Here is a 19,271-nt window from a genome sequence, read left to right on the forward strand (position 1 = left end):
AGAGGGCCCAGAAAATTGACAAACATTGGCAGAAGTATGAGCAAAAACACAAGGAGAAAATATTTAAGGACACATTGAGCAGGCTGACAAAAGCCCTGGAGGAGCAGAACAGAGCTCAGCTTCAGGCCTCTGAGGAGCTGGAGAGAGTTCAGTTTGGGGATCCTCAAGAAGAGGAAAGAGAGCTGTCTCAGGCTTCCTCAGAACATGAACAAAAATTTCAGTCTCAGGCTTCTCAGACATGGGTAAATGACTATTATATATTTTCTGGAGAGCAAGAGGGGGAACAGGAAAATCTTCAGCTGGAGACCCAGGGAACAGATGACAGAGAGGAAGAGTCCAGTGAGGAGAGTGAGTTGGAGATTGATAGTGAAGGCGTGATTAAACCAGATGAAGATGATCCTCAAGAGATGGGAGATGAGGATTTGGAAGTAACAGATGAAATGAGGAAGCAAGCAAATCAAAAGAAGACAGAGGCCTTTGATGCCGTGGGTAAAGGTGATCTGCAGAAAGCTATTAATTTGTTCACTGATGCCATCAAACTGAACCCACGGCTTACCATCTTGTATGCCAACCGAGCCAGCATCTATGTGCAGTTGCAGAAGCCAAATGCTGCCATTAGAGACTGTAATAAAGCCTTAAAAATCAACCCTGATTCTGCACAGCCCTACAAATGGCGAGGGAAAGCACTCAGGCTCCTAGGTCACTGGCAGGAGGCAGCCAGGGACCTTGCCTTGGCTTGTCAGCTGGATTATGACGAAGATGCCAATGCTACACTGAAGGAAGTTCAGCAGAGGGCCCAGAAAATCACCAGACACCAAAGAAAGCACAAGCAAAATCACAAGGAAGATGAATTTAAGGAGATGGTAGAAAGGATGAAGGAAGCCCTGGGTGGGCAGAAGATTAAAAAAGAATTACAAAGAGATGAGAAGGTATCCCTAGAGGAACAAGAAAAAGGTTGGGAAAAGGTTATCATAGAACAGGAGAGAACAAATCAGAGGGTGCTGGAAGTCCAGGGAAACACTGAACAGGAGGTGACAGAGGAGCAAGAGAGAGCTGACTTAGCAGAGATGCAAGAACAAGGGGCAGTTCAGCAGATGGAGTTGGAGCAACAGTTGATTGCTTTGCAGATGGAGCTAGAGGAACGGCTGAAAGTTCAGCAGATGGAGCTGGGAGAAGAAGAGAGAGCCCTACAGAAGATGCTGGAAAAACACAAAAGAGCTCAGAAGAAGGTGCTGGCAGAGCAAGAGAGAATCCACCTGGAAGCTCTGGAGCAGCTGGAAAAGGCTCAACAGCAGGCCCTGGAAGAGCTGCTGAGTGTTCAGAAGAAGGTCCTGGAGGAGCAGGAAAGAGCTCAGAAGAAATCTCTGGAAGAAAAGGAGAGGGCTGAGAAAGCCCTACAGGAGCTAAAAAGAGCTCACAAAAAGGCCCTGGAGGAACTGGAGGTCGCTCAAAGAAAGGCCCTGAGTGAGCATGTAAGGGCTCAGCAGCAGGCTTTAGTGGAACAAAAGAAAACTCAGATGGCTATGGAAGAACTGGAGAGAGCTCACAAGAAATCACTTGAAGAACAAGAGAAAGCCCAGAAGGCTGCACTAGAGGAGCAGAAGAGAGTTCAGAAGGCCCTAGAGGAACTAGAGAGATCGCAGAGAAAGGCCCTGGCAGAGCAGGCAGGAGCACAAAAGGCAGCCATAAGGGAACAGGAAAGAGCCCAGAAAGCCTTGATAGAATTGGCAAGAGCTCAGCAGCAAGCATTGGAAGAACAGGAGAGAGCTAAGAAGAAGGCCCTGGAGGAACAGGAAAGGGCTCAAAAAGCCTTGGATACACTGGAGAAAGCTCAGAAAAAAGCCCTGGAGGAACTGGAGAGAGCTCAGAGAGGTGCCCTGGGTGAACAACAGAAAGCTCAAAAGAAAGCCATGGAGGAACAGGAGAGAGCTCGGAAGGCCCTGGAGGAGATGGAGAAATCTCAGAGGGAGGCTATGGACAAAGGAAAAAGGAGTCAGAAGCAAGTGCTGGAGGAACAGAGGAGAGCTGAGGAATTAGAGAGAGCTCAGGAAAAGCTTCCAAAGGAACAGGAGCCAACTCAGAAAAGAGCCCAAGAAGACCATGAGAGGGCTCATACAAAGTTCTCTAAAGGACTAAACCAAACATACAGGAAAGACCTCGAGGGAGTAGAGGATGCTCATAAAAAGTGTTCTGTAGACCAGGAAGAACCTCAGAGGAAAGATGCAGAAGAACAGGAATCTGCTCAAGAAACTGTCCAAGAGGGCCAACTGAGAGCTGAGAAGGCAAAAGAGCAGGGAAAACGTTCCTTGAGACCACTCGCAAACTCCCTCTGGGATTATTTTGAATCAGGGTAGGTATCAGGAGCCTGAGTATTGTCTGAATTTGCCTTGGGATTCAACCACCACAGACAAACAAGAACAAGCATGTGCTCACGGTATCATGTAAGAACTGAAGTGAATTTGGAGGTCATCTGCAACTGCTGCATTCATTAAAGTAAGATTTAAAAAGCAAATATGAGCAGAAATTTTCTGTTATTACTTTTCATTTCTGCATTTAAATAGCATTCTTTAAAACAACACATCTCCCATACAGTATTTGGATCCATGCGCAAGTATATATGGGCTACTCCAAGTGCTCTTCTTCAGAAGGAGGAGTGCTTCAAGAAATGGGGGTAAGTAGAGAACCTGGTGATGCCTAAATTCATTAACTTAAGCAATATATCAGGAGGTCCTTCTGCATCCTTGCCTCTCTTTGTCTGTTTAACATCCATGATACTTTCTCAATGACTGGTAGTCCATAGCAGAACAAAGAATGATTGGGAATATTTCTGTCCTGAAAATTTTTCCTGTAAATAGTGATGAGGGAAGGAGATCCCAAGCTTAGCACCAGCAAGAAATCTGTGGGAGAGTTCTGAGTGGCAAGAAAAAATGGCCATGACACACTGGGAGAAGAAATGAGATAAGTGGGAATCATTATGGCAGAGGGAGGATAAAGACTTCATAGGAAGTTGTGAAAGAAAGATTGAATTCATGGCGGGAGCATGGGTAATGGAAATGATGCTTCTGATATATATTGAGCGTCCCTGAATGGAATCACGTTCTAAACTACTTGAGGCCTTCAGAGGAATTCAGATTCTTCAAGGCATTCTGTGGAGGGAGGCCCAGATGCCTGTCCACACAGAGTAGTTTGCATCATCAGGTGCTTGCCAGCCATTCTGATTTAAACAAAATGGGTTTGTGAAATCCAGTTTTGCTAACTCCAAATGTTCAGAAATCATACATTGTGTCAAAGATTATGAGGTTGGCTTAAAAATAATGATATAGAATAATAATTTTGTATTCATATGTATATCTTCTGGGTTGGGAGCCATAAGAGCATGCTGTGTCATGCTTTCAAGCTTTTCTTTGCAATTCTTCCCCAAAGGGAGTCTTGCATAACCACCTGGGTCCAGATCTTGTGGTCTTAAACACTAAATATTAAAATATGTCACCAATGATCATTTTTATGGGCTGAGTTATGCATGTCCTAGCACAAGGCAAAGGTTAAGAATCTGCAAGCTGAATAAAGGAAGCCACAGCAAAATGCTATAGATGCCAGTCAGTGGTGGTGGGAGAGACCTTCAGGTGATGCTCATTAAAGCTAAAAGAACTGAAAAGGAGGTGCTAACTGCCATTAGTGGGAAAAGTAAAATGGGAGGTTCTTATATATGACCAAATTTCTGTCTGAAGAAACTGGGCAGGAACTGCTAAGAAATAAACAATGTGATTGGATAAAAAGAAGATATTGGTAAATTTACTCTGGGACCTAGCTGGAGGAATTCATACAACTTGTAGGGCAGTAGTGCTAAACTTCTGGAAGGCCAACTTCAATGAGCTCAGGAAATTGGTTAGGGTGGGATTGAGGGGTAATCACATCTGTGAGATGGGAGTCCAGGAAGGGTGGTAGTTCCTCAAGGGACTGATCTTACAGGCACAGAGGGACGCCATCCCAGTACACACAAAGGGAGGCAAAAGAGCCAAAAAACCTTCTTGACTGAGCAGGGAAATCCAGGAGAGCCTTCAGAGGGAAAAAAGAGGCCTACATAATGTGGAAGCAGGGGGCAGCCACCAAGGAGGAGTATAACTGCTTGGCTCACACTTGCAGGGAAGCAGTGAGGAAGGCCAAAGCAGATACAGAACTCAAGTTGGCAACAAAGATTAAGGACAACAAAATGTCCTTCTTTAAGTACATGGGGAGCAGGAAGAAGGCACAGGGTAACATAGGGCCACTACAGAATGGACTAGGGCAACTCGTAACTGATAGGATGGAAAAAGCAGAGCTCTTTAATAATTTCTTTGCTTCTGTTTTCCTGGACACAGATACAAATACACCTCCCAATGAGTCTTTAGTCTGGAGTGAGAGTAATACCAATCCATCAATGGTTAGCACTGACCTAGTGAAGGGGCATTCGAAAGGGTTGGATGTATTTAAGTCGTTGAGCCCCGATGATCTTCACCTACGGGTACTAAAGGAATTGGCCGATGACATAGCAGAACCACTGGCACAACTGTTCGAGAACTCGTGGCACTTGGGACAGGTCCCAGAGGACTGGAAAAGGACCAACCCGGGCCCTATCTTCAAGAAGGGGAGGAAAGAGGACCCGGGTAATTATAGGCCAGTTAGCTTCACCTCTATTCTCAGCAAGACCTTAGAAAAAATCATAAAGGATCACATTTGCAGGGGGCCAGCGGGTAACACAATGTTAAGGGGCAACCAGCATGGGTTTACAGCAGGCAAATCCTGCCTGACTAACCTGGTCTTTTTTTATGACCAGGTCACAAAGTGCTTAGATGCAGGAGTGGAAGTAGATATTATTTACCTGGATTTTAAAAAGGCTTTTGACACAGTGTCACACCCAATTCTTACGAGCAAACTCAGTAGCTGTGATGTGGGTTTTTTCATAGTAAGGTGGGTGAAAAACTGGCTTGTGGGACACACCCAGAGGAGTGGTGGTGGATGGGTCGGTTTCTCCCTGGAGGGATGTGGGCAGTGGTGTCACCCAAGGCTCTGTCCTTGCACCAGTACTGTTTACTACCTTCATCAGCAATTTGGATGAAGGTATTGAACAGTAGCTGTGATGTGGGTTTTTTCATAGTAAGGTGGGTGAAAAACTGGCTTGTGGGACACACCCAGAGGAGTGGTGGTGGATGGGTCGGTTTCTCCCTGGAGGGATGTGGGCAGTGGTGTCACCCAAGGCTCTGTCCTTGCACCAGTACTGTTTACTACCTTCATCAGCAATTTGGATGAAGGTATTGAAAGCACTTTGTCCAAATTCGCAGATGACACTAAACTATGGGGTATAGTAAACACACTGGAGGGCAGGGAGTGAATTCAGGCAGATTTGAACAGATTGGGGAAGTGGGCAGATCAGAATAGGATGCAATTTAACAAGGGTAAATGCAAGGCGCTGCACCCAGGGAGAAAGAATCTCCAACACACCTATAGGCTGGGGGGTACCATTCTGAGTACCACAACAGTGGAAAGAGACCTTGGAGTTCTGGTTGACGCAAAAATGAACACGAGTCAGCAGGTGCATCACGAGCAGGTCTAGGGAAGTGATAATTCCCCTCTATGCAGCATTGGTGAGGCCACAGATGGAGTACTGCATCCAGTTTTGGGCGCCGCACTTCAAGAGGGATATTGATAACCTTGAGAGGGTTCAGAGGAGGGCTACTCATATGGTTGAGGGCTTGCAGGTAAGACCCTATGAAGACAGACTGAGGGACCTGAATCTCTTCAGCCTCCTCAAGAGAAGGCTGAGAAGCGATTTTGTGGCTGCCTACAAACTCATCAGGAGGGGTCAGCAGGGAATAGGGGACACTCTGTTTACCAGGGCACCCCTCGGGGTTACCAGAAATAATGGCTACAGACAGAAGGAGAATAGATTAAAATTGGACATTGGGAAGAAATTCTTTACAGTGATGGTTACCAAAATATGGAATGGGATTCCAAGGGAGGTGGTGCTTTCCCCTGCCTTGGAGGTGTTCAAGAGGAAATTAGACAGGCATCTGGCTGAGGTTACTTAACCCCAGGACTCTTTCCTGCCTGGAGCAGGGGGTCAGACCTGATGATCTACCAGGTCCCTTCCAACTCTAGAAATCCATGAATCTATACCAGACTCTTAGCAATATGGATGCTAGAAGGCTTTAACTTTACAGAGGTAACCACTTTTACTTGTTGTACATCTCAACTGACCTAATCTGTAGTTTATTCCATTTCCCTGAATTCTGGGGGAGGCCTCGCACTGGTGAGCAATTAAAGTGGTCTTCAGTAAGTGATAACTGGAAGCTGAATCTTAGGAGTTATTGAGTGCATTGCGTACCCAGGGGTGTTTGTGAGTGTGGAGTATGCTCAACAAAGGATTAAAAATTTCTTTAAAGTACAAGTATCACTGAAATCTGGGATAAAACATTCTTTGCACTTAGTAAATATAAACACATCAGCACCATACTAATGCATGAGAATATAGGGCAGTAGTGGTGTATCTGTAATAGTACAGGGATATCAGAGAAGTGAGATTTCTGAGGTGAGATTTTATTTAGATAAAGAGAGATAGAGATAGATATATAGGTATATAGATAGATATATAAAGCGATAGATATATAGATATATCAATCTAGATATCTATATCTATATAGATATCCATCTATCTATATAGATCTATATCTATCTATAGCTATAGCTAGCTAAATAGATGGATATATGGACATGGACACCGTATACAATTGAGAGAGGTCAGATCTCTCTTAAGACTTTAACAGCCTTCATTACGTTTGGAAAAGAAGCAATTGTATTCCAAGCTAAGTATGCGTTATAATAATTGCTTTGGTTTAACAGCATTACAAAATGTATTTGACGTCTTGAAAGGTACTTTCCTCTTATACTGCTCAACATGCTGGTTGGTTTGGATTCCATGCACTTAATTTTCCCTATGCACCATATAGGAGACCTGAACACACTATAGAGAGTTCTGTATTTCACTTTGGAAAGTCCCCTGAGAACTTATTAGGTGCTTTAAAGGATCTAGTCAGAACAGATCAACAGAAGGGAGGAGTGCTTCTAAGGCACAGGTTTACATGGTAACCCTGGTGTTTCCAAAGCCTATCATAGACTTAATGCCTTAAGACACATGAGTCACTACAGCTCCAGCAGTTTGTGGCCTAGGGTCTCTCTTGTATCCAAGGGAACGTGTTAAATATTTTTTTTAGGGTTAGATCTTTTTTTTTGGTTGTTATTCTAGGTGCAGGTTGATATTTATTTTGTTGTTAAAAAAAACTATTTGGTCTGGTATACTATTCTTTCTATTAATTTAATACTGGAGGAGAACAAGTATTAACTTTTCTTTTTCTGATGCATCAGGAGAGAGAGCAACAATCACGTTTCCTATGATACACTTCATCACTATCTGCTCAAGGTTTGGTCTTGAGATAATTTTTCACTTTCATGTGCATTTGTGTTTATTCTAGCAGCTGTATAATGGTGCACTCAGTTATGAAATGTGAGTGTAAAAATGGGGATTCTAGCTTTAACTTGAATCATGATCATGGCAAGTGCCTGCATATATTTGTGTGCGTTTCTGCCATGCCTTAAAACCTGACGAAAATAGAGCTGTGAATTTAAAATAGCCATTTTTATTTTTGACTCTAGGTGGCACTGCAATACATGTATATTATAATAGTATGGATGTATTGGATTTTTTTTAATAGATAAAGTTTCTAGACATAACATTGGCCTACAAAGTATTGCCAGTTGTTTTACATCATTCATTGTTGCTCAATACCATTTTTCATTATGAAGAGTTCAAATCACCTCGTGAGGGGATTTGGTGAATATGTATGTGAGTATTTTGGCCTTATAGAAGAAGCCAGTCCTGGTAAAAGTGACACAACTTAACTAGATAAAAAAATTATATTATTAATTCAGATATATCTGTGATTCTGAAAGCTGAGGTTCAGACTTGGACAGACATTCAGAAAGCCTAAACCTGAATTGATTCAATCTTTGCAGGTTAGTCTAACCTGGCTAGGCTAAAACAGTTTTGTAACCAGACAGACATCCCAGAAATGCAGTCACATGTCTGCAGTAGCTCAGGCTAGAAGACAGGGGGCACTAGACCAGCCCTCCCTTCCTTTGCACAGTACTGAGCTGAGGGGATCGTGGCCAGGCTCATAGTGGGACGGGGGAGGGCGGGGCGGGGCTGGTGAGCAGCCTGCAGTCCCTGCTGGAGCTGCAGCCAGGGAGCAGAGGGGAGGGGCCAGCCCTGCTGTGGAGGAGAGAGCATGCCGGGATACTGGAGGAGTATGATTGATCTTAAACCAGCAAGGGGTCTGGGACAGAAATTGCATAAACCGGTTTGACCCGAATCAGTTAAGTCTGATACTACATTCAACAAGATTTATCTCAAACCAGTTTTAGCCATTTTCAACTGGTTCATGTTCACTGAACATCTATTCTGTTACAGGTTTAAACTAGTTTCTGATCACTTAAACGGGTTTATGTATAATGTGCTTGCTTTTAGTCCCCTGTTCCGCACCACCCCTGACACAAACTGCCTTTCATCCCTGGAGACTTTCTGATCTTCAATTAGCCTTACTTAACAGCCCCTTGACACAACACTGCATGTATGACACATCCAGTGCTTCTTTCTGTTATTTTTGGATTCTTCTCCTTCTATAGGGGAAGTCAAAAAGGGCTGGAGTAAGCTGAAGGTAGGAGTTCTACAAGGAAGCAAAGAAAAATTAAATAGCTCTAGGAATAATACTCTTACAGAAATTGTTAGTTAGTGGATGCTGATAGCATCATGTGATAGGGATATCAATCCTTTGAAATCCTGACCTGTATCAAGTGACTTAATAAGGAATAATTAATGACAGCATGTGGCATATGTCCAGAGCAGGAGAGGTAAAATAATTTTCTTAGAAACTGTTGTGTCACATCCCTAGTGTCAAATAGTTTTTCTTCATCTGATATAGCTCTTCCTTCAATACTGGAAGAAAGTAAGTTTTTATTTGATTATTTACTGCTGTTACATAATGTTCTTATGTCTTACCTCCAACCTCTGGAAAGATCTGTTTTGATGCCATTTTACTTTGACACCAGGGAACTGGGAGGACATTTTTATATTAAATCAATTCTTCCTTCACGCTCTCATTCTGCTCTTATGTGGATGTCTTTCTCAAATATATAGTCCAGTTCAACAAGATATTGTTGAGCTAGATATAGGAATTGCTAGGTGACATTCTGTAGACTGGGTCATGTAGGAAGTCAGACTACATGATCATAATGGATTTTAAGGTCAGAAGGGACTATGAATCACAGTTTTCGCAGAAATACAATAGGTATTCCTGTTCAGTGAGAATAGTGTCCCGGCTTGTCCATTGCTACAGAAGCAACAATTCTTCTGGGATTTAGGAATTGTATATATTATCAGGTAGGTCATTTTTCTTTTTACATTTATGACCCTACCCCATCTTGCATGACTCCGGAGTACTAGAGCTACATGGTCTAATTGGGGCAAAAAAATAGGAAGGGAGTTAATTTCAGCACAGTTAGGTTATCAGCAGACACACAATTTGCCTTTGTGTAAAATGGGGTGTGGAATTATTACATGTCAACTGCTCCATGGCTAGTCCTGTATGTATATCCTTACCTGTGATAAGTAAAAACTAATCTATGGTAATTTAGCTTTCATTGAAAGAAGGGTAAGTTACTGTGATTTAGCTTGTCGCTAGGATAAGCACCTGTCTTGGATGGTTTATGAACAGCAAACTTTATCGTATCTATGCAAGGGGCTCGATGACCTTGCTGCACCCTATTCTGCAGAGTAGGGGTTTATATGTGACTACTTCCCATGGAGCTCATGATGTGCTGTAAAGCCCCACCTACTTTTTACCTCATGGTAAATAGCTCATTTGCCTGTGGTTTAAAATTCAAGGTCATCAGTCCTTTTGGAGACATTGGCATTATTGATCATAAAAGTCAGCAGCACTTGCCTTACTTATGCATATGGCCCCATCTCAGTGTCTCCCATTACAGTCTGTTCCTTACCCTCTTCACCTCTTGTATCCATCAAAGAGCTCTGACAGTGTGCTGCAGTCATGGTTAATGGCCATGCTCCAGTGCTATGGCAACTGCCTTGTCAACAGGGACAGTAGCTCTCCATGTAGGTGGACTGCCACTGTGGGGCAGCTGCCAGCTTTGCTCACAGAGTCAAGTGGGATTGGTGATGAGTTCGTGTCTGAGCCAGTCACCATCAGTCCAGAGAGCTGTAACATTGCTTTGTTAGTAGATGGAACTTCTACTGGCCCGAAGTCAAAATGGATTGTTAAAGTGAATTGCAAGGAAGGCATTTCAGCCGGACATAAGGGACTCGATACGCTTCTGCCTTCTCTTGAGGTCACAGCTGCATGTTTGGGTGGCGTTCCTTTTTCTGACTTGCTCTGTATCTGCATTGCAAAGCAGCATAATGCAGAAGCTAAGCAGATCCAGCAACCTGTAGTGTCAGTAATGTGACTATGATAGCCACTATAATCCCTGAAGCAAGGGATTATCCCATAATTCTACACAGAAGGGCAGGTGGGCTGTAAAGCCAAGCTATCATCCTTGGCAGGGGCAGCTGTTCCTGAAGGTCTGTGGGATCACTGCCCAGAATTCCCTCCTATGACAAACTTAGTCACAATGCGAAAGGTAATTGTGGTAAACGTTGCTGTGATGGCAGAAGAGTTGCTTTGTAAACACAGTCTGCACCATTTAACTTTTAACTCTTTGGGCCACTTCTGCCCTTAGCTGTAATTGTGACATTTTAACCAGTTATGTTATGTCCACAGCTTCAGGTTGTTAACGTAACCTTGCAGGAAAAGTTCAGCTTGTGAACTTGGTTCTTTCTCCTTCCTTTCCAGCTTGCAAGGTGTAATCATCAGTGGCTCATTAGGAACAAATCCATGCTAAATTTATTCAGTCCTAACAGTCCCTTGTGAACGCAAGACACTGAACTAAACTGGAGGCATAAAGAGTGCTGGTTGCTGGATGTGTTCTTCCAGAGGCAGTATGATAAAGCTGATAAAAGGGGACTAAATAAAATATAAAGGTGAGGAAAAGAAGGTAAGGGCATAAAAGAAATGGGGCTGGAGAAAAGTATTTATGTGACCAAGGTGAAGGTAAGCAAGATGGAGAAGTGTTGGGAAAAAGATGTGTTCCTAAGATGTGAGAAGGAAATTCAGGGAAGAGGAAAAGCTGGGAACTAAGAGGGAACAAGCAGTAATAGGGACAGACAAAGTTTTATCCATTGGAGGGTCCTGCAGTCAACATGTTGCCAGGAGCTGTGATTTGGGAGACTGTTGCTATAAGCCATCTAGAGTCTAGACACAACTTTTTTTTGCACATTTCCCTATATATTGCAGCCTGCTACAGCAAAGGACATACTAGATAGCACTTTTTTGCTTTTGAAATGTTTGTCTGTCTGAGGCCAAAGCTAGACCACAAATTTACCATGCCCAGCAGCAGTGCAGTCAGACACACCCTGCTGCTCCTTGTGTGTTACTGACCATCTGGAAACACTAATTGGCACTACAGTGCCAGTAGATGAGGTCTGAGTACATGATCATTATACTCCCTTCTTGGCCTTAAGGCCTATGAATCACAACTATCACAGAAACACAACAAGTACTCCTGTACAGCAAGAATAGTACAGTATCTCTGCTTGTCCCTTTCTGTAGACACAAGAATTTGCTAGTGTTCAGGAACCGTGAATCTTGTCCAGCCAGTTAAAGTTGCGTTCCTTCATAAAAACATGCGACTCCATCCCATCTTGCTCAACCTCCAGAGTACAGGTGACCCTTGCCATTCATGGGGGATAGATTCCTATGATCCCGGCGAATGGCAAAATCCGCAAATAGGCCACTGTGTTCATGAACACAGTGCCCCCGGCAGCTGGGGGACGAGGGGCACAGCTCCAACGGTGGCAGCGGGAGCCTGGTGGTGGTGGCAGGAGCCCAGCGACAGCAAGCACGGAGCTCCTGAGGAGCTCCAGTAAGTGTTTAAAATGTATTTAAAATGCAGGGTCGGCATTCGTGAATATTTGAAACTGCAAATGCTGAACCCGCGAATACCGAGGGCTCATTAGAGGGAGTAATACAATTGTTAGTGCCACTTAGTCCAACCTTGGCAGCATGAAACATGTCTGTGCTGCTTCCAATCAGGCAGTAGCTTACAGAGCAGTGCGCTATGTTTGGTGTCAGTACGGGGCACGTTAAGTTTGTGGTCTAGACATAGCCTGAACTTCATAGCTTCTGTCTCACGTGAAGAGCAAAGTTAAATTTGCAAAGCTCCTTTGAAGTTTGCCTTTTGTTCAGTTTTGAGACCAGCTGTAATTTAGATCATGAATAATCCACCAACTTCAGATGTTTAAAACCTCAGTGCTCAAATAGGGAATGGAAATTTGGTATGGTGTCTAGAGTAGCTGAGAAGACTTTCTGTGAAAGACTTTGTAATGCAACCAGCTGTTTCCTTTCTTTAACAAGACTATAAAAACATGGCTAGATTAAAATAATCAGTAATGAAATCTGACTGTGCATTTGGTTTCTAGCTAACCTGGAGTGAATCTGTTAGGTTTCTTCAGGCTAGAATATATGGTTTGAATTGGCATCTTTAAGTCAAAATGTTGAGGTGTTAATTTTTTTTTTTTTTTTACAAACATGGAATTGTTAAAAGTTTAAGACAGACATTCTTGCACGTTTGCTGCACTTTGCTCCTCTTCTCCAAATAGCTGAGCAGAGAAACATGAAGAAGTAGAGCTCCATAATGCGATGAAGTGAGCATCTTTTCTCTAAACTGCCCACTTCTCCCATGTAATGGAACAACAAACGTTACACTGAATTTAGGGTCTTACATGAAAAAGGAAAAGGTTAGAACTTTGCCCACATTGGATATTTCTTTGAAAACTTCTGCATCATGGCAGAGCATATGGACTCCATTGTGGTACGTGGACTATTTTAACATGGATAGTCATTCATAGTAGTACTGTAATTTTAATAATCTGAAGTCTCATAGATTCTCCAGACAGATATAATATTAATTTATGACAGATGAATCACAAAGCCCTCTGCTGCATGGTTTACACTTGCAGTCATTGCTGTTCTAGAAAGCAGCATCTATTCAACACCATCACTATATAACAGCTTAGTTTTGTGTTCCATTGAAACAAGAAAGGAAATGTTAGGCGGAGTATAAGAATTGCTCAAACTGGGATTGTACCAGGGCAACTGAATTAATATTCCTATTAAGGGTGCAGTAGATTTATATTCATTGCAGTGGTCAAGACAAGAAAGATATTCTCAACAAGGGGAAAAAATGTCTAATAAGAGAAACTGTGTAGCAGAATTGAAACCAAGTAAGATGGCCAAGGTGCTATCACTACATTAGCCAGGTTAGATAAAATGTCAGGAGTAATGATGTATTGAGTATGATGTGGTCTGATGGGATGACCTAAGTGATCTCTTCCTGGCCCCATTATCTAGAATTCTATTATGGACCAATGCTTTTACCACATCAGCTGATTTCCTTATCTTGCACGACAGTTTGCCATTATGTACCATTATTCGGTTGCTTACGTACAGCAAAATGTCATGAACAAGGACAACCAGTTAATATATATTTACTTTAGTCAGATCTCTCATGTGTTCTTTTAGTATGAACATATCAAAAGGAAAATGGTTTCCTTACAGCAGTACTTGAGAGATGCTTTTTTAAATCGAAATGTTCAGATTGATCTTATGCAAGGGGCAAGGATTTTTTTGGTTTATATATTTTATTGGATCAACTGTGTGTTGGTTCATCTTAGACATCCTGATAGTAAATTGTGATGTCGTCTTGTAACATCCTGATAGCGAATAACATTTTGCAGGAAATAGAGAAATCTATAATAAATTATTATAGTTTGGCCACTAGCTTTCAGTGAAATAAACTGCTTATAAGAGTTTATTTCTAAATAATGTGCTCACTGATGGAAGTAGTTTGTGAAATAGTATCACTGGTGTGCGGTGTGTAAATGAATGATGCCAAGAGGTATTTTTCCTGAGCATTAAAGGAACAAAACAAATTACATTTCACTTTTTTTTAACCTTCCCAAATCTGCCAGTTCTGAAAGTTTAAACCATTCTTTCCCTTTCATAGCCCATTTTATCTAGTTATTTGATTCTTTAGCAGGGACAGAAGAACTAAAATTTGCTTTGGGATGCATGAATCCCATTTATTTCAATGCACTGTATGCAAATCCCATACTCTTTAAATGCTTAATCTGTGATATTACCACTGTAACCAATCCATATCACAGTGTCAGGATTAAGATGTCACTTCTGGTTCTGCCAGAAAACAAAAGTGAGTTGACAGTTAAGATAAACCTCTTATGTCATAAATTATAGGAAGTTCAGAAGGTAATCTTGATACATGCATAGGAGCAAACCTTTATTGCCTTTATTAAGAGACCAATGGGCTTGCATCTGATTTCATTTACATCTGGTTAAATTAGGAATAACTTGCTGACTTTAGTGGAAATACATCAATGCTATAGCAATTGGTTATAGTAGTCAAATTCATATCTATAGTTGCCCTGTACCACAAGAAAAATCTTCCACATAAAAGCCACAAATTCAGATCAAATATATTCCATTCTGTACAAACAGTTCCCACAGCCTTTTAAACATTTTTTGGCTCTGGCCAGTATTTATGAAAAGTGCTAGATTTAGATTTGAGGCAGAGCCTGAGGGCCTTGCCTATTCCTGCATCCATGCTATCACGGGGGCTAAACCAAGAGGAGCTGTGCCAGGGCTGAACAACTTTTAGTTGTGCCTGTGCTGCTGCTGTTTCTCCTCCCTGCACCCCAGAAATGTTATTTTTGTAGGACTATGACGTTTGTAGCTTCCAAGCATTGGGAACTTTAAAGGTGCTGGTATTTTAATGACGTCTGACACTACCACAATCGCTACTGAAACATCAGATGTTGCCAGTGGTCTAACAGCAGTGTGTGCTGTGAAAGAACAGTCCACTCTCCCCCCACTTGGGGTGGAGGATGTGTATAACAATTTACATGTGGCATTACAAAACTCCCAGCTACAAAGAAGTTCCTCTTGTCCTCCTGGATTTGTTCTTCTTGTTCCTTTTGAAACAAAAATGGTGGATCTGTTGTGTGCAGTTTGTTTTTGTTTTTTGCTACAAAATGGTTGGATGTGTTCACAGTTACTTTTTTTTCTTTTTAGAGCTACAACAGCATTTTAGTGCACAAAATGTATCAAGTACAAGACTTTAAAAGCTCAAAGATATGTTACTATCTTCTTCTGAATGGATGGTTCACTTTGCAGCTGGCAAAGTGGACAAAACTCTGGCTTGCATCTACTGATGCATCTCAAGCTGTAGCAAAAAGCCCCCTTTTCCTCTTGCCTGCATTTGCTTTCCCCTCTTTGGATATGTTTCTCCTCTTCTACCTTTTCTTCCTTCCTCTTTCTTTCACTATAAGATAAGGAATTGTGTTTTAAAGTTTGTATGTGTGTATTTTGTTATCTCCCTTTGTATTTTGCTATTTTTATCTATTTGTGTGCCATGGCATTACTCTTGTAGCTTGTATTTTATACTCTTCACCTTTTAACTAAATGTGTTTTAGTTTTAGAACCTACACCTTTTTAGTTTTAGAAGTGAGTTATACACTGTAACAATGTTAACAAGGGCAGGAATCAAACCGCTGCTTCCCTGTATCAGGCGGGCCCCTGAAAGAGCGAGTGAATCAGTGATTGAATGCATAACACAGTAGCAGGCAGTAATTAACACCTAGGGAAACCACAGATCAACCAACGGAAGAAATCAATAGGAGAAAATGTAGCAACCGGGAATTCTCTAAACTACACTGTTCAAGGGCTAGAAGGCCCGGTCTGAGTTAATCAATGCCGGGGACCAACTTTTGGGGCTGAATATCTCCAGATCGACCGCTCCCAGAGCCCTATTCAAAATTCATCAATGGACTCCCAAGCCTGCACGTACATGAGGATGACCCCTGGGGTTGACAGATGCCATCCAGTAGCCACCGAGGGGGAAGTCCCACGAGAGTCAACAACCCCTGGATTGGGCAAACCTGAAAACTGGGGAGTCACCAAAGTCTGCCAAGGACAGATAAAAAGCAGTGAAAAGTGACCCTCAGGGACGCCCTCTTGATCTCCAACTTGACCAGCACCCGACCTGTCCAGCCAAAAGGACTAGCCGGCGACCCCCTTCTGGAGGATAGCACCATGCTGGAAGAAGCCTCGACTGGCCATCGACGGCACACTCCAGCACCTGTGGGATAGGTATACCCAACTCTTGTAACTCGCTACTGTGTGTGTGCATGTGTGTGTTTGTGTGTGTGTGGGGACCAGCCCCAAGGCTTATGATTTGACTTTATTACAGTGTTTCAATCCGCCTAATAAACCAGAATTTTAAGGATCCCGAGTTCGACATTTGTAGCCAGCAAAGCAAGACCCAGGATGTCATCCTCCCATTGTACTTGGCCTTGGTGAGGCCGCAGCTGGAGTACTGCATCCAATTCTGGGCTCCACGATTTAGAAAGGATGCAGAGAAGCTTGAAAGAGTCCAGAAGAGAGCCACACGCATGATCAGAGGGCAAGAGAACAGGCCTTATGAAGAGAGGCTGTGCGCTATGGGACTCTTCAGCCTGGAGAAGCACAGGCTCAGGGGTGACTTGGTGGCAGCCTAAAAGTATGTAAGGGCTGTGCATCAGGATATGGGAGAACACCTGTTCACCAGAACACCCCAGGGGATGACAAGGTCCAATGGTCACAAACTCCTGCAAGACTGTTTTAGGCTGGACATAAGGAAAAACTTCTTTACTGTCCAAGCCCCCAAGGCCTGGAACAATCTCCCCCCAGAGGTGGTGCAAGCACCTACTCTGGACACTTTCAAGAAACATTTGGACATCTATCTTGCTGGGATCCTTTGACCCTAACAGACTTCCTGCCCCTTGGGCAGGGGGCTGCACCCGATGATCTTATGAGGTCCCTTCTAGCCCTAATGTCTGTGAAATCTATGATTAAAAATACATAATCAGTAAAAAGACAGACAAGGTTCTTTGGGTAAATTCGATATCTTTTATTAGACCAACTCAAATAGTTGGAAAAATTCTTCTTTGCAAGCTTTTGGGTACAATTACTCTTCATCAGGCAGAGGAAACAGCAACTGATGGTCAGTAGGCCTGTGCGAAGCAGCTAGTATTTGCTTCGGATTCGGCCAATTTTAGGGACAGTGATTCAGTTCGGTGATTCAAATCATTGTCCCGAATCGATTTGGCTGAATCTGATTTGGAGATTCAGCCACCACCACATTGGCCGAATCGCTAAATCAAACAGGCCCCATCACCCTCCTGCTCTCCCAGCCCCGTCAATGGCTGCCCCACCTGGCCCCAGCATCTCAGCTCTCTAAGAAAAAAAAAAAAAAAAAAAAATAAGCCCTCACTCACCAGATGCTGCCAGGTGTGGGGGAGGAGGGGGATGATCCCTACTGCCCCACACTGTGTGGGGTGCTCTGTCATGAGCCCCCAGAAGCCCTCATAGCCACTGCAGCATCCAGTGAGTGAGGGGCTTTTTTTTTGAAGGAGCTGGAATGCTGCAGCTGGGCAGGGCAGCCATTGATGGGGCTGGGAGAGCGGATGGGGGTAGAGGGTGCTCAGGGGAGCTGGGGAAGCAGGCAGGGGATGGGGCCTGGCAGAGGTCCCCCCCCCATGGTCCCCTCCCCCCTCATTCAACCCCCTCTGCCCCGCCCCCTACTTACCAGCACAGAGCCTGGGTCCAGCTTCCTGTGGCAGCAAGAGGGGGCTGCCCGAATCTCCAAATTTTTCTCCAAATCTTTTCCGAATCGATTTGGAGGCTTTGAATGAATTTGGACCTTTTTATTGGTCTCCCGCTTCAGTTTGGAGATTTGGCCGCCGAATCGGGCTAAATCTTCTCCAAGTCAAATCAGCACCTGAAGCTTCACACAGCCCTAATGGTAAGTAAAAAGACTATCATTTAGATGTTTCCTGCCAGGAGCAGACCATACCAAACAGAAGATGATGGAAGTGATATACCTTGGAGCAGCATATGGCTTGAGATTAAACACCTCACTCACAAGTTTCAGGATTGTTCTGAGCCATTTCTCCTCTGCTTTGTTCTGCAGTGTGCTATGTTGTTAGGCAGCCCATTGGCTAGTCATGTGTTTGTCTTTCGTCAGCCACATCATAGTGACCAAGACACTGGCTTTTGACTTCTCTCTTTACTCATCTTCCTTTGTTTGTTTTTTGGCTTTTCTATTGCCTTGTAACTTCCTAGAAATGGTTTTTAGAAGTTTATTTGAATTTTGACCACACATGCCTTGAGCAGAAATCAATTGTTTCATTAGCAGTAAGACAAATCCAAGTTCAAAAGAAACCCTTGTAAGCTCTTTTTAAATACTCATTGTTTGTGTTCTGTGTTCCCACACTGTGTGTAATCAAACTCACAGGAAAGCTGCTTGCCAGGCTGCTGGTATGTGCTACTGTATGGTAAATGGAGGGGAACAGGTTATAACTTACAGAAGGTAGAACAAATGACACAAGTTCTATTGAAAGACCTTCTAAAGGGATCGTGCTGATTTGTGGATATTTCTATTTAACAAGGTTAATTTTAAAAAATCATGAATAAATGATTATTTTACTTCATTCGCTTGTATTCAGAGATTTCTTTCAGTTTAAAGAACCAGCCAATACTCCAGCTCTCAAAACTGGATTCAAAGCTTTCTTGTATTTAGAATCATAGAAAATTATGGTGAAAGGGACCTCAGGAGGACATCTAGTCCACCTCCCTACTCAAAAGTAGGACCATCCCCAACTAGATCATCCCAGCCAAGACTTTTTCTAGCTGGTTCTTAAAAACCTCTAAGGATGGAGATTCCACCACCTCTCTGGTAACCTGTCCCAGTGTTTTACTACCCTCCTAGGCCACATGCTAATGATATCCAGGAGGCAAAAAAAAACATGCGAAAAAAAAGCAGAGCAGTGCACCCTGGGGCAGTATATGCCGCTCAGAACTGGAGCCTGGCCAGCCCGAGCCAGTCTGCAGCTGCCAGCTAGACTCTGAGTGGCAAGATCACTGTTGGTGTAGATCTGGGAGACCCCTAGGACCCTAGGTAAGTCCTGTTTTGTCATCTTTTTTTGCCTGCTTGGCATAGGACTGAGGTTAAGA

General features: G+C 43.2%; 1 pseudogene; it reads left to right on the top strand.

Moving 5' to 3' along the window:
* LOC102378048 overlaps positions 1–2,403 on the top strand; it is a 3,596-nt pseudogene extending 1,193 nt beyond the window's left edge.
* The last annotated feature ends 16,868 nt before the right edge of the window (positions 2,404–19,271 follow it).

The sequence above is a fragment of the Alligator sinensis genome, unplaced genomic scaffold (assembly GCF_000455745.1).
Source record: "Alligator sinensis unplaced genomic scaffold, ASM45574v1 scaffold213_1, whole genome shotgun sequence".
Taxonomy (NCBI): Eukaryota; Metazoa; Chordata; order Crocodylia; family Alligatoridae; genus Alligator; species Alligator sinensis.